The sequence below is a fragment of the Triturus cristatus genome, chromosome 1_2, assembly GCF_964204655.1.
Source record: "Triturus cristatus chromosome 1_2, aTriCri1.1, whole genome shotgun sequence".
Classification (NCBI taxonomy): Eukaryota; Metazoa; Chordata; class Amphibia; order Caudata; family Salamandridae; genus Triturus; species Triturus cristatus.
The window spans coordinates 91,021,669-91,038,314 of record NC_140580.1 but is presented as its reverse complement, the minus strand read 5'-3'; positions in this window follow the sequence as shown (position 1 = coordinate 91,038,314).

The following is a 16,646-nucleotide window of genomic DNA, read 5'->3' as shown; positions in this document are numbered from 1 at the left end:
TGTGTTTTACGTTTTCTGCTTTCCCCCACAGGTTGGGCCAAAGTATTTTTATTTGTTGCATTCTGAACTGAAGTTTCAATTATGTTTAGGTCGAGTATTCGAGACCTCTCGTATATACTTGAGTATATACTTATATGTGTATGTACTTTGTGGGCTTTGGAGATCAACCCTAGGACTTGTCTGCTTCCGCTTAGGGACTTTTTTTTCTGTTCAACTGCCTCTATTTAACTGCCTTGATAGAAAAGGACCAGTAGAGGTCAGTAAAATACCAGAATTGCTTTCTGCTTGTTCAACTGCCTCTATTTAACTTTCTTGATAGAAAACAACCAGCAGAGGTCAGTAAAATACCAGAATCACTGTAGCATTTCATTACAAGACCGGAGGCTACCATTATGCAAATCCTTTTATTTGCTGCCCAACATGCAGCACTTTAAAGAATGTAAATACATCACAAAGAGTAGAACACTCATAACATAACTAGTAGCCACTGTGTATTCCAATCTTCCTCTTTTGTTCGCTGCTCCGACACAGCTAAGTACTCTTTCATTTATGGTCTTTCATTTAGACTATAGACATCCTATTTATCTAATAGTTTATACTATTTTAAGCTCTATGTAGTATTTTATCACAATACCGTTATGACTATGCTCACTTTTATTAACTTGAATTGTTTCAAACGTATTATTGTCTTTCGAAAGTAATTAGACAGGTGTTATGCTTTTTTAACCTAATCCTTGCCTTTTACAGCTTTCCCCTTTCCAATTTATGGTGGGGAAAATGTCTTTTTTGTTTTGGTTCGCGCTTCAATCTCATACGCGATCGGTAAGTTTGTAACCCCGCATTTTTGTGGCTCTATCAGTTATCTCATAATAAAGAATGCTCCGCGATGGCTAAATACGATGCCAAATTTTAATTACTGAAGGAAGAATAAGGAAATGGCATTTTTTTACCTTGTCGGCATTTGACCCCCACGTCTCTTAGCAACACGCTGAGAGAAGCGGGAGCGTGCCTTTCCCTTGCCGTCATTACATTGGATTTGACCCCCGCGTCTCTTAGCAACGCGCTGAGAGACACGGGAGCGTGGCTTCACTTGCCGTCATTTCCTCTTCGTTTCCACTGGTTTCCCTGGTTACCACAGACGGTTACAATCACCTTCGAGCCGGAGCCTCTCTTAAACATCAAAACTTCACGCGCAGTCTTGTTAACAAAACAAAAAAGCGGAAAGACGATTGAAAGTCTCTTTTTGAAACCGCTAGTGCCACCTTGTGGAAAATTTATTAATTTTATTTTGGGCTAAAACTATTTTACTCTCTTTATCGAGGGTCATAAGCAAAGCCAATACTTATTATTGGAAGAGAAACAGCTAAACAGGTAGTTTATTTCTGTAAGTAATCCTTTATAGGATTTTTTATTTGAGAGAGAACTTCTAGTTTAAATCTTTACAATGAATAATGATATTAATAACCCATCGCAATCCTCTCAGGAATTGCTGGGTGATAATTTAAAAAAACTGATTGGTGAAGAACTCAAGTCTTCACTCAGAGATGCGGTCGATGCCGCTCTAACAAAAAGAAAAAGAACACCTCCCACTGAGGAGACCTACTTCTCACTTTCGGATGGAGACTCCCCTCCTATTCCTGAGCCTAAGAAAAGAGGCAAAGTTACAGAAAAAAAGAAGCACATGAATGAGGCACCTACCCGTGCTTTTGTTATTGGTAGCCCTCGCACTACAATAGATTTTGGTGCTCATAACAGCACAAGAGAAAGAGCCCATTACCCTGGGACAGAGAGAAGAGTTGTCCATAGCGACATGATAAATGAAGGTAACCTTTACGGTACAAATGAATTTGACAACGAGCCAGAATCTCATATTTATGAGAATCAAAATATAGATGAATTCTTTTTTTGATCCCCAAGACAGCTTGGAGGATCTGGATGAGGATATTAATAATCCTTCCACCTCATCATGCACTGTCAAAGATCCCCTTGGTGGGGAAATGTTTAATCCAAATGGGATTCGTCACCCACGGAGTTCAGAATGGTGGCTTATGGACCACGTCGGGAAATACCTCTCTCAGAGAGTGAGGAAACCTTTAGACAGAGATGCACGCAATCTTATGCGTAACGAGTGCCCTCGTTCCTCCTCAGAGCACAAGATTTGCAACACCCCCAATTTGGACCCCGAGATCATTACCTTTCTGTTCAAATCTGGAAGAGATCCTAGAAAGGGTATAGAAAAATGCCTCAAACAGTGTCAGGATAAACTTCTTGACGTGCTTGGCCCTTTAACGAAGATTCTTGATATGACAGAAGAGGCTAGGATCAACAATGTTCCCATAAATGTTGAACTGCTAAGAGGTTGGTCCCAACGAGCAATTTGCTTCGTGGGCAATGCTAACTCTAACCTCATTAGCGAAAGAAGAAAGGCTGTCCTCTTAAGGATGAACCCGAAGCTCGCAGATCTTTCTACCAAAGAAGACATATGTGATGCTAAAGGGCTTTTGTTTGGGGAAAATTTCGTTCACTCACTTGGAAAGTATGTATCCACCTTTAACGCTTTCAGTAGAGCGCAATCTAACATGCGAAGGGTGTTTGGAGGCCGTGCAGTTTTTGGAAGGGCTGATAGGAGGGGACAGTCTATCAGCCGAGGTTTCTACAGGTCCCATTTCTATCCACAAGACGAAAGAGGCTCCTTCCGCTCCAACAGAGGCTACAGCTCATACTCAAATTTGTACCCCTCAAGAGGAAGGGGATCAAGATCCAGGGGTGGCAGACCCAGATCCACTAATCAGTCCTTTCAAGGTAAGCCAAGATTATCTTTCATCATTAAAGGTGGCAGGGAGGCTAAGATATTTTGCACACAATTGGACACAAATTACTCTAGATCCCTGGGTACTAGAAACTATTGTGGGATTCAAAATAGATTTTTGGGAGGTACCCTTCCATGAACAAATTCCAAGAGAGATGTCTCTAGACATGGAGAACTCAAAACTTATAGATCTGGAGATTTCCCAAATGTTAGAGAAAGGTGCCATTGTAAAGATCCCTCTATCAGAAATAAAGGAAAGCTTCATAAGTACCATTTTCCTTGTTAAAAAGAAGGACAAGGGTTGGCGTCCCGTAATAAATTTAAAATATTTGAACAACTTTCTGATATACAGACACTTCAAGATGGAAGGTTTCCATCTGTTAAGAGACATTTTACAAGCAAAGGATTGGCTAGTACAACTAGACCTCAAGGACGCATATTTTACGATTCCCATGGACGAGGAGTTTCGCAGATACCTCCGTTTCACATGGAAGGGAACTCTTTATCAGTTCCAATGTCTCCCATTCGGACTTTCCTCAGCACCTTGGTGCTTCACGAAGGTCCTTCGTCCAGTGGTCTCTTTTCTCAGAGAAAGAGGAGTTCGCCTGATAATTTACCTAGACGACATCCTCATTATGTCTCAGAACCCCTTGACTACCCAAGAACATCTAAAAATGACAACAGATCTACTTCAGAATCTGAGCTTTATCATAAATCTAGAGAAATCCATCATGAAACCTTCTCAGGAGTTAGAATTCCTGGGTTTTCAAGTAAATACCCTCCTTTCAACCTTAATACTTCCACAGAAGAAGGTGACGAAAATAAAGAAATATATTTCCGTTATCCTTTCGAAGGACTTAATTCACCTCAAAGACCTGGCCAGGGTTCTAGGTCTCCTTTCCTCCTCCATCCAAGCTGTTTCACCTGGTCCTCTCCATTACAGGGGTTTACAAAGACTAAAAGCTCTAGCCTTGAGGAAAGGTCTTTGGTACGAAGACTCAGTTTCCCTCTCGGAGGATGCTCAAGAAGATCTTCTCTGGTGGTTAAAAAATCTTCAAGCATGGAACTGAAAAGCGATTTTTGGGAACGTTCCGGACTTCACTCTAGAATCAGATGCGAGCACCCGGGGATGGGGTGCTCGCCTAAACAATCTGGAGACCGGTGGGAGGTGGTCCTTACTAGAACAGTCCCTTCACATAAACTCTCTGGAAATGTTAGCAGCTTTGAATGCTCTAATGAGCTTCAAAGAAATTCTAAAGAATTCCAACACTCTAATCCATCTAGACAATTTTTCTGCAGTCTATTATATAAATCGCCTAGGGGGAGCGAGATCCAAGAATCTTTCAGATATTGCCAAAAAGATTTGGTATTTCTGCTGGGATCACAAAATCATTCTCAGAGCAGAATTCATTCCGGGAACTCAAAAGCTGAGGGCAGACTGGAATTCTCACTATCTCCACGACTCCAGCGATTGGAAATTGGATCCAGAGATTTTCTCTTTGATTCAAGAATTGTGGGGTCCCTTTCAGATAGATCTTTTTGCCAGCAGGCTAACCCATCAACTTCAGACTTATTTCAGTTGGAGACCGGACCCAAATGCGTCAGGGGTAGATGCCTTTCTCCAGTCCTGGAACGGAATAAATGCTCACGCTTTACCCCCTTTCTCAATGATCCAGAGATTATTATGGAAAGTAAGACTGGAGCGCTGCTCAATCATCCTCGTAACACCGTTTTGGAAATCACAAGTTTGGTTCCCAGGGGTTATGGTGTTAACAGTGGATTTCCCTCGTTTGATCCCATCATCACTCGGCCTCCTCCAAGGCCCAGACGGAGAAGAACATCCTCTGGTTCTGGAAGGGAAATTGAACCTTCTTGTCTGGAAGATATCAGGAATTCAGGAAGATATTCTGAACTTTCAGGAGAAGCTAAGAGCCTTTTGGAAGACTCATGGGCACCTGGAACAAGGAAGAGGTATTCAGGTGTATGGAGAAAATGGTCTTGCTGGTGCTTGGAGAGGGATCTGGATCCCGTACAAGCCTCTTTACAACAGGTAGCCAACTACCTTGCTTATCTTTTTGATTCAGGGCTCTCTTATAGAACGATCAATTGCTACAGATCAGCAATTTCTTCAGGACACTCGTTGGTTAATAACCTTGCTATTGGAAGCAACACCTTGATCAAGAGAGTTATGAAAGGTATTAGGTTGAGGAGACCTCCTAAAGCCCGTTACGAATCCCTATGGGATGTTAACCTCATCTTTAATTTGTTTATTTCATGGCCTTCCAACGAAATACTTTCTCTTAAAAGAACCTCCATGAAATTGGCGACACTTTTGTGCCTCATCTCCTTTAGAAGAATATCAGATATTAAAGCTTTGGAGATTTCTAATAGATTCTATTCGTCTGAAGGTGTTCATTTTGACATTTGGAGAAGAACTAAAACAATGTCAGAATCTGTCTTTTATCCTTTCTTTCATGAATGTGAAAAACTCTGTGTTGTAAACTGCATGAAATGTTATGATAATACAATTTCTACTTTTAGACCTGCTAACAGCGATCAACTTCTCCTGTCTTCTGTTAAACCTTTTAGCCTGTTTCTTCAGCCACCTTAGCCAGGTGGGTTCGTCTGGTTATGCATGAAGCTGGTATAGATCTCTCTAGATTTGGAGCTCACTCCTCTCGAGGAGCTATGGCTAGTAAAGTATTTTGGGGCGGAGGCTCCCTTCCTGAAATACTTAGAGCTGCAGATTGGTCTAATGCTTCTACATTCTCACAATTCTATTTGAGACCGATAGAGCATGTTAGCAATGTAGTCTTACATGGCATAATGGTAGCCTCCGGTCTTATAATGAAATGACGATTCTCCAATTCTTATGCAGAGAGAATCTTGATTTCATTAAAGACATATGGAGGCTAACATTATCCCACCCTCCTCTCCCTGAGGGGGTTTGGGTCTACAATATAATGTTATTAAATATACTTTGTAACGTTTTTGATGTATTACTCATTACCTTTTGTGTTTTATCTGCTCATACTTCATTCACTATACAGTGTTTTTATGATCTTATCTCCTCAGATAACAACGCTTAAGAATACTTTGTTCTCCTCCTTTTACGCCTGTGTCATCGCAGCCCAAGAGGAAGATTGGAATACACAGTGGCTACTAGTTATGTTATGAGTGTTCTACTCTTTGTGATGTATTTACATTCTTTAAAGGGCTGCATGTTGGGCAGCAAATAAAAGTATTTGCATAATGTTAGCCTCCGTATGTCTTTAATGAAATCAAGATTCTCTCTGCATAAGAATTGGAGAATCGTCATTCTCTAGATTCCAGTCCATAGAAATTGTCTTCCACAAGCACCCGTAGACAATAATATTTTTTCAAATCTTGTATTTACAGTGATTTTGCCACCAAAGGCCCTGATTTTATATTAAAAACAGAGCTTTGGACTATACCATTTCCCTCTAAAAGGCAATATTTCTCTTCATGTGTCCCCATACCTGGTGTGTCACACAGTTTGGGGCTTGCTTTTCCACAATGTTAAAGAACAGTAGATTTTTCAGCACCCAGGCTAATGTGCTGCATAGCTAAATACATATAAGGTCCTAAAGGCGAGACCGATTCCATTGCAAATGCTTGTTTAAATATTTCTCATGGATGATGAAACCGCCTGCTGAACAGAAGATTCAATAAAGCCATTGATGCTATTCATAAAATCCTGCCTATCATCTTACTTGAAATAAAAAGCTGAGAAGTAATCTGTATTCTTTTATGTATTACTGATAACTTAAATGTAAATAAAAAAATATGCATTGTATTAGAGAATAAATTATGATTCTGTTATTGATGTGGAGACCGGTAATATTGTCCATAGATAGCTGTATGTAAAAAAGATTTTAAATGAGCCCTTTCTTTTATGTATTAATAACAGTCACCGTTATTGTGTGGAGTAAAATAAGGCACACACCCATGACGAATTGTAAAGCTGAAAGGAGGGTCTCTAGGCGGACTTAGGTTGGGCTTTGACCCTAATCGAGAGGCTACAGCTTTCAGGCAATAGCCATCCTCTGAAGAGAGATGTCTGCTTTGGTACAGTTGGCACAGTTTCAGACTGCAGGGAAACACCAAAGAATGAAAGACCCAGATGCTCTCCAAGGCATCTAGCATAGTGCGCACCCCGGACTTGGGGGCATATCAGCAACAACCGGCGATAATTATCGCTAAGCGCAAGGATAATTTTCGCCGGCTAACATGGATTTTTATCGCTAAGATAGCGTGCTATTAGCAACGCTTATCTCAAAAGCGATAAAAATCCTAGCGCTAACTGCCAAACGTGAGATTATCACAGGAAACCCAGCGATAATCTCACAAATTTTGGCATAGGCTTGATGATAGGGCCTCAGATACTTAGCCATGATATCCACCTTCCATAGGATATCATGGCTAAGTCAGTACTGAAGCAGGTGTAAGGAAAGTAGCGATAACAGGGGTTATCGCTACTTTTCTTGCCACTATGCTTCATAGCGTGGGGCTTGATGATAGGAGAAATGTCGCTTCTCCAGTCATGTCAGGTCAGGAACGCCCACTTTGCATCTCATTAGAGATGCAAAGCTGGGCGTTAAGAATACGGGTGCTAATGCAAAGTTTCACGCGATACCGTGACCTTGCTAATCAGGCGATAAAATTATTGCCGCTTTTCGCCCGAAACGGACGCAAAAGCGGCGATAATTTTATATCGCCTCGTTGCTGATATGCCCCTTGGTGAGCGGGTCTCTTTACAGAAATGCCGCAGAGCGCATGTCAGGAACTGCTTCAGAAGAGATTGTTATGTTTGGTTGTAACTACTGGGCACATGACAAAGCCACGAGCAGCATAAAATAGCAGTGTTGCAGACAAACGTTATAAGGAAACAAGCATTGGCGAAGCCAATCAGTCTCACCATTGTGGCCTGTTGGCTTTGCTAATGGTGTACAGCCGCACTACACAGCATCACCAATGCTGTGCAAAACGGCTAAAGTTGCCCCCCAAAAAATGAACCTTTGAGTTTGGACATGGTGACCCGCATCTTTTTGTAGGAACGTGCACCAAACTTGCACACACCTACAAAATGATGTAGACCCCTTTTTAGGTCTCGCCTGACCCAGCGCATGCGCTGGTCTGGCGAGACTTTTTGAGAGGGCTCCAAAAAGTGCTACCAGACCAGCCTAGACCTACAGTGCATGTGCGCGGCCGCGCGCGCCGCGCTTGACGCGAGTACTTTTACTTTCGCGGCCGCTTTGATGTTTGATCGCGATCACTTTCGCGGCCGCTTGGCATAGCCAATAGGTCTCGCTTTTGGGACCTTATAAGTATTTAGTTATGCAACTGTTGCATGGCTAAACACTTATAAGGTCCCAAAGGCGAGACCTATTGGCTATGCCAATGCTTGTTCCTTTTTAATTACAGATGCATATTGGATCAGTACCTAAAGAGAATAAAACACGCACAAGTGTTATTTGTTTTAAAGTGATTAAAGTGAGCCGCTGCCTTTGGGAAGAAACCGAAGCAACGGGGTTGGGAGGGGGCTGAACGGAAGCATAGGGGGGGGGGGATCTGAAGCCACACAGGGTACCATGGAAGCGGCAAGGGGGAGGGTAGGGTGGTGGTGTGAGTGCAGAGGCAACACATGGAAGGGTGGGGGGATGAGTGTGAATGAAACAAGGGCTTGGGTGGGGGGTTGACCACGATAGCAACGCGGAGAGGGCCGGAGAGATGTGAAAGCAACACGGAGAGCACGGGAGGAGTGTGGGACTTCACGCCATGCAAAACTTAACTCAGGAAAGTGCATCTCAAAAAGTCACCATCTGCTTTTGCTGATGCAATACTGTTGGACATTACTAGCACACAACATGCATGAACCCTTCTGCTGAATTAACAGTTACTAGAAGGCGCTGTGCAGATTTCTGGCAGAGGATGTTCTGATTTGGCTGCCTTCCTACCAAACTGATGGTTAGTGGAGCATTTCCAAGCAAGGCCTGTTGAACTTTTTCAACTTTTTAAGGGGAGGCAGAGTTGATCTACAGGGCAGCCAGAATCGAAATACAATAACTTAGTGACATCTGGCCGGTACTTCAGGTAACAGATTTAAAAATACCCGATAGAAGCCATCACAGGTGCCAAGAGTTTTCAGCTTGCAGAAAAAACATTCCCATGGCGGACCAGACACACGCGTGCACTTGTATGTATGTCGCAATGCCAGCAGAGCACAGCACTCCGACCTGGTTTGAGCGTGTATGAGGAGAGAAAGTGTAACCTGGGGCTAGAAGGTGGCTCCGTGGCTGCAGAGGGCGGCTGCAGCGGGCGGATGCACGAGGAGCTGCTAATCTCACAAAACAGCACCAAGAGAGGGAATGAGTGCAGTGGACGGTGCCTGTGCTGGCCCAGGCAGAGTGTCAGCCATCCAGAACATGATGCTCAAAGGGTGACAGCTAAATGGGGTGCATGTCACATTACTACAGATGGGGACAGTTGCCTGGAGCTGCAGCTTGAGGCGCAAAGCACATAAGCCTAGGGAGGCGTGGTGGTGCAGGAAGATGTGGTTACCTGGGTGTGAAAGGTTGTGCTGCCTTTCCTCCAGCATCACCTTTGCTCGCGGCTGCCCCTGGCCTCTTTCCTTGCTTGTGGCAATGTTGGTGGGCTCCTTCCAATGGAGTGCAAGAGACACGCTTGCCCTGACCGGGGAGAGAGGCCTCTGTGGGAGAGGAGCTGCTGGAACAGGCTGGTAGAGAGGACTTGGTAAAGAAGTTGAAGAGGGTGCTTTGACATGTTGTATGAATGTTACAACGCATGCCATTACAATGCATGCCATTACAACGCATGCCATTACAACGCATGCCTTTACCCCGACTTGCTGTCAGGAGTGCGCTGGAAGTTGGAATAGTATAATTTACTATTCCAACGCCAGTGTGTGCAACACTAGGGAAGGTGTTGGAGTTAACTCCAATGCCTTCTACCCCCTGCAACAAGCCTTTAGCGTTGCAACAACATGCATTGCAATGGCATTCGTTGCAGTGCTTACTTGGCAAAGGTTGTTTCCCCTTTGATGGGACATGGGGGCAGCTGCACTCAGACACCACTGTTCAGCACACTGGATCTGTACCAGGAGTGCCGCTCTACACTGTTGGGAAACCAGCAGCGAGGAAACGGCAAACACAAGCAGGAAATGAAGAAAAAAATAGTTCTCAAGAACACATAAAAACTGAAGCTTAAACATAACAGTAATTGGGCTCTGTGGGAGGAATCAAAAGACAAAAAGGAGGGACTAAGAGGAGGGATTAACCACTAGCAAGCAAGCATTTCTGAAGGACAATCGAAGGGATGAGTAAAAATAAAAAGCAGTTAATTGAGGAAATGGTTAGTTATAAATGAGACAGTTATCTTGACTGTGAGCAGCATGAAAAGAGGGATGTTTACAGTCAAGATAGGTATTATATATCCACATCCAATAAGAGCAGTAATGGCCTCCTACGACTGCACAAGTACTAGTTAATAGAAATAAGAACAACGCTACAACTCAAAAGGGTCCTATCACTCACGAAACCCACTTACTTATAAAACAAAGCTCATCCATCCAGGGAGCGCTGCAGAATATCAACAAAACACATAAGAAATTCAATCATATGGTTGTCAAATTAAAAACAGTCCGCCAAAATGGAAGATCCTTCATTCACTCGATGGATACACAGGAGCCATAATGTTGAATCGTCAAAAAACATTTATTCTCTTCATATACAGAATTTCAGTTCAGCCAACTCATTGCATCCCTTCAAGAGGACTTCATCAGGGATCAGGGATAAACATTTTCATGAAATTATCTCAGACTCCCTTCTATGAATATGATGATCAGCTTGTGATAGCAACCGTGTGATAAACGGATATATATATATATATATATATATATATATATATATATATATATATATATATATGTTGCTTTCTTCGCCTGATATCGCTGCCGCACCACTCCAATGACGAAAGCAGACCCAAATTTGGTGCAATTTCTAATTTATTTCAATGAAAGCCCTGCACCACCGCCATGACGCGTTTCGGGCAACAGAGTGCCCTTGATCACATGACACGCATGTGGAGTGCTTCCCCAAATTTAAAGTGACAGTGCATATGCATGGTTTCTCACGTCATAAGGCATAGACATAGAAAACATCTGTAATCTTTTTGAAAAGAGAACAAATTCAGAATCCCTTAAATAATGCTAAATAAAATAGACGGCAATAAATAAGTGTTATCAGCCGTTCTATGGCATTAAAAGCAACATATATGGTAAAAACATTTAAAACAATTGTAATACGTTTCAAACATTCTAAAACCAAAATTTATAACACAAACCATATAAAATTTCATATTTGGTCTGGTTCATAAATATGTGCAAAATAGCAAAAGGGAGATGTAAACAAAGCGTTGACTCTTGATAATATTGCCCAAGTGGGCCATGATTACCAATGTTTCCATGATTAAATTAGCCTAAAGTGCATGTGCAAAAAACAGTGCTGATGATCCCCTATAGTAGTCATAGCCGTGATATACTAAAGTGCAAATGTGTAAAAAGGTGGGAAGATATAAAAGAAATTATCAGGGCGGCAGCAGCTAAATGGATTTAAGATCTTTTTTTAAATCTCATTTAAAAGAATTAAATACAATCACAGACATGTAAAAAATCCTCACTCGAATTCAAGCCCTGGGGTATTTTGCTATCCAGTTCTAAAATGTACCGTGTCTCAAGCTTTCCGAGCAATGCTTCCCGGTTGCCTTCTCGCTTTTGGGGAAGAATAGTATCTATGACAAAGTACTTGAAATTGTCCAACTTGCTGTCATGATACTCTTTGAATTGTTGGGCTACCGGGTAAGTGACATCAACATTAGTAATAGTTCTCAGGTGCTGCAGTACTCGTTTATGTACCTGCAATTTTGTACTCCCTACATATTGCAGGTTACACAAGCACTCCAGCACATAAACTGCATATTCAGTTCTACAGTTGAGACTCTTACTGATTGGTGCTGGATTAGGTTTAAAAGGTGTGATATAGCTTGTTTTATTGACCCCATATCTACACGCTTTGCATGTATTACAGCGTGTAAAGCCATTTTTAGGACTTAGCCTGGTTTTGGCCACCATTACTTCCGGACTACTTTTTACTAAGGAGCCTTCCTAAAGGTTATACATGGTGACCGGGTGATCTGGTTGCTCAAAACTGAGTCACTTCTTACCAATGGCCATTTTTTATTCATGATTTTACGTATGGCTTTGTGTTGTAGGCTGTAAGTTAGGATCAATCTAGTAGAAGACTCATCATATGTGTTGGATGGTTTGTTGCGTACTGTGAGTGCTTCTGATTGACCAAGGATAGCAGTTTTTTTCATAGCAATATCCAGTGTCTTTTCTGAATAGCCCCTACCCAGGAACCTATTCTTGCTCTGCAATTGGGCTATCCTGCACTCATTGTTATTGCTGCACACTCTTCGGATGCAAAGCATCTCCCCATAGGGGATGCTGTTAATCAAGTGGGCAGGGTGAGGGCTTGTGGCATGCAGAATTGTATTTCCAGAAGTTACTTTCCTATGTAATCTGGTTTCCACCTTATTTTCGGAGATGTATACTTCCATATCTAAAAACACATATTATATACACTTCAATGCTAATTGGTGTGTGTTCTTCTACTTCTCTTTTTTTAATTCTGGCCAGATGCTACTAAGGGTCTTATTATGACTTTGGCGGTCCTACAACAGACGGTGCATGGACTACCAAAGCTTTGGTGTTACCGCTTGCCAGACTAGGAGTTAAATCCTGGTCTGGCAGGCTGTTTTGCAGCAGTCTGACAGCGGTGGTCTGCTAGGCTCATACAAGAGTCTATCATGCAGACCGCCTACTGCACCTCCCTGCACGGTGTGGCATATATGCCACTTCATGCAGGAAGGGGTGGTACAAATCCAGGGTGCCTCGACATGTGCCTCTCCCCATATGCACCCAGGCCAAAATCTGACAGGGGGTCCTGTTAGCGCCCCTTTTGATACCATTGCACCACCCTTTCCATGGCAGGTTCACCGCCCTGAAAAGGGCAGTGAAATGGCAACTCTGAATATGCTCGGCGGTGCCAGCTGTGGCTCTGCCAGCATATTCCTGCCACTGAAAGACTGCTGTCCCAGCGGGATCCTTGATCCTGGCGGTATGACTGCTGCAGTCGTCATACTGTGGGTGGCCCCACAGTGTGGCGGTTGTCGGACCGCCACCACTGGTTCGGCGGTCCTTTGCACCACTGTACTTATAATAAGGGCCTAAGACTTGTGGGAATGGTAGTGTTTTCTAGTTTCTTGACAGCTGCTGTTTAAAATAAAGCAACATTAGAGAAGCATAATATGAGCCTCCAGTCTTGTCATACAATTTTAATGGACAAGGGCTAATTGCACAAGACTATCATACTCACTGTTGTTGCTATATTGGAAAGTTTAACCCCTCTATATAGTAAGCACTCCCTATGTGTTAGATCTAGCCACCTCCACTGACCTATCCAGTAACAATGCTAATTGCCTAAGAAAAGCTCCCAAAATAATGTCAAATTTACATGAGTGTTTGATCCAACTATTTATATGTTGTATCCCAGTTTATAACTCACCAAATGCACTTCTCAGTTTCGCAGTAGCCTCTTAATCCCTAAGTGGAAATCATGTTTTCTGTCAGATGCATAGCAATTTATTTGGTGACGCCTCGTTCCATTTCAAGAGGATTTTTCACCCATGGCCTTTCTTTAGTTTCAATTGTAGTTCAGTACATAGCCAATTAAAGGCATGTGTAGTATGTTGGAAACACTAAAGCTTATAACTAATAACATGCATCATTCTCAGTCATCATTGAAGTTGACCTAAAAATAATAAATTGCATACTGACGTGTTTTAGCAAGGCATTCTTTGACGACAGCTGCATGCCATTTACGTGGTACATGCTATTACATCTGATGCCACAGTCAGGGGGTGCACTGAATGTGTGCCACAAAGAGGTGGTGCCCAGTCAGTGCACCAGCCCACCCTGAAGGTGACCCATCGCACCCCAGATAAGCCCCTTCAGGAAGGTAAAGTTACTCACTGCACCCGCCTGCAGGTGGATCTCTCTCCCACTTTGAAAGGCAGGATGTGTTGGCAGCATCAAAGTGTAATACGGACCATCTGCTTCAAATAGTCCATCGTCTTTCACTAATGTGCTGCCCCCACTGTAGACATATCTTCGCAGCTGCCCCGGGAAGTTTGCATAAATTATAATAAGGCTCATTGACCATGTCTATGCCTGATACACTCAGTTAACGGTGTGCAGCAGTGAAGAGCTTGGAGGTCACCGCTCTCTGTCCTCCCTCAGGATATGGCTGTTGAAAGGAGCACTTTAGCCCAATTTCACTTAATGTGATGGAAACACCAGCTCATTTGGGGTGATATTATAGACACACTTTTTGTACCAGGTAAAGAAGACAGGGTGAGTATGCTCCTCCCTGTCCTTCAGAGGGACCTGGCAACCCTACTCGGGCTTATTCCTGTGGGAGGTATTGGACCTTCGGAGCGGACCACAGGAAACGTGGGTCTACCAGCCCGCAGAAGACATCTGAACGAGGCTGGAAATAGACCCTTTGTCCAATTGCAATGGCTGCTTTCCTATCATGTGTTCTCTTCAGTTCAAAGCCAGTGCATGACTACTTCTACCCTTCAGCCTTGGTTGCTGGCTAATAACAAGACAATTTTAAAGTAATTTATTGCCATCTGTCACCCTCTTGTAGACTCTTGCGGTGGCACAATAAGGCAGTTTTCTGCATTCACTTTAATCAAGTGTCTATTTTGGACATTTGTGTTCCCTGAGTAGGCTGTGATGTTGATGTGTGGGTTGTCCTATCATTTGTTTTTAGAGCCAAGAAGCAAGTATTGGTAGTAGAGCGATCTATGAGTCACCAAATACCATAACACGTGCCAGCATCATTGAACCCTCAAACAGGCCACCTTACTAATATAACACAGAAAGACATTTGCTCCTAATGCACCCCACAAAATTTGGAGAGCACATTATATTTTGGTCCACTGTACACCTGAGTCTTCCTGCACCAATTTGGACTTATCAAGCTCATCATCACTAGGACAATTCCTGACTTTCCATATGCTAAATACATCCTTGAGTGCCAACCACAAACTATGTAACTCAAATCACCCTCTGTCTTTCCTGCTTAATGTCACCTACAGACATGATTGGGAAAATTAAATGTCCGGTCTGGAAAAATGTTTCACTGCATGTATGGACTGATATCAATCCAATTGATAATTGTATGATCATTTATATAACACAAATTCATCATTTGGTGCTCAAACAGTAGGAAATTATGTAATACAAAAAAATAATAGCTTGCTTAATGTATAGCACATGCTCAAGTAAACTGTTGCAATTTACAAGGCTGTAAAAAAGTTATGTTATTATTACCCAAATAAATGGCACTGCCTTTTCAAATTAGACGTCTCCTGAGATTTTGAAACTAACAAATCTCATACTTGAAGAAGCAGAAAAAACACCCAAAAAAAGAAAATTAACGAAAGAAGACATAATAACTATGATGTGAATTAAGTTCTAAAGAGAAAAAGCTTCCTACATAGGCCAAAGCCTCACTACCACAACTCCTGCTTACTTCAAGTTTCCACATCACTCAGCAATCTGCTTCTTCAGATATGAGATTTCCTTGAAGATATGGATAATTGTTTACCTTGAAATTCCCAACGCAGATTTTATTTTTGGTGTTATAAAGTAATAATTGGTAAGTTTTGAAACTGAAAGACATGCGACACCTCTAGTTTGGAGATGTTAGATCACTTCATTAAACACTGAATTAATCCTTTGATATTTTTGAGATATAATTATTAATACTCGTTACACCCACCCTTTCTTCACCCATTTTCCTTCCTCCCCTTTCTCTTCACCTTCTTTTTCTCTTGCCCTTTGTTCTTTTCTTCGCAATGGTTTCTGATGCTCTATGTTGAGCTCTAAAATACTTTAGAGTATCACTATTGCTTTTTTGTAGGCTGTGTAATTTAGATGCCTAATGGTCTTATGTTTATTCACGTATTTTCCTTGAGGAAGAAATACAAATGTGTTATTATATTTTCTGAAGCCCTGAAGAAGTGGCAATACAACCGCAAAATACATGTTTAAATCTTCAACGTCTATGTTAAATATTATATAATTTTTCTTGATTCATACTTGTTATATGATGTTTTCATACTAAATGAGATCACCAAACCTATACAATGTTATATGTAATATATTGTTCTAAATTGTGAATTAACTTTTTTACAATGCTAATAATAAAGGTGAACAACAGAACAAAATTTGTAGTATTTATGATTTTTGTTTAGAGCATGTTCTTTTCATCTTTACTCCCCTCTACTCTTTAGTGTATATTTTTTTAATGTGTTAAGCATTATGTTTTAAAATAATAGAAACATGTCATTTTTACTTTTGTATAATTGTAACACTAATATATCAATATATTTAATTTCAAGTAAAACTAATTGAATAATTTTAACATTACTTCAATTGAGGTTTTATTTTCAATTTCTACCTCCATTTTTTTCCTTTGAAATTTGTTGCAGTACCTGTGAGTGGCTGGCTACATCTGACGCTTGACTTAGTCCAAGTACCTTTACATCTGTTTTCTGAATTATATGGCTGTATTGACTCTAGCAGTATACTTTGTGGCCAGCAAAGATCTTACTCTTTTCTGCGTGTGTGTGTATTTAATACTATGTCTGGTGCTTTAAATGGGAA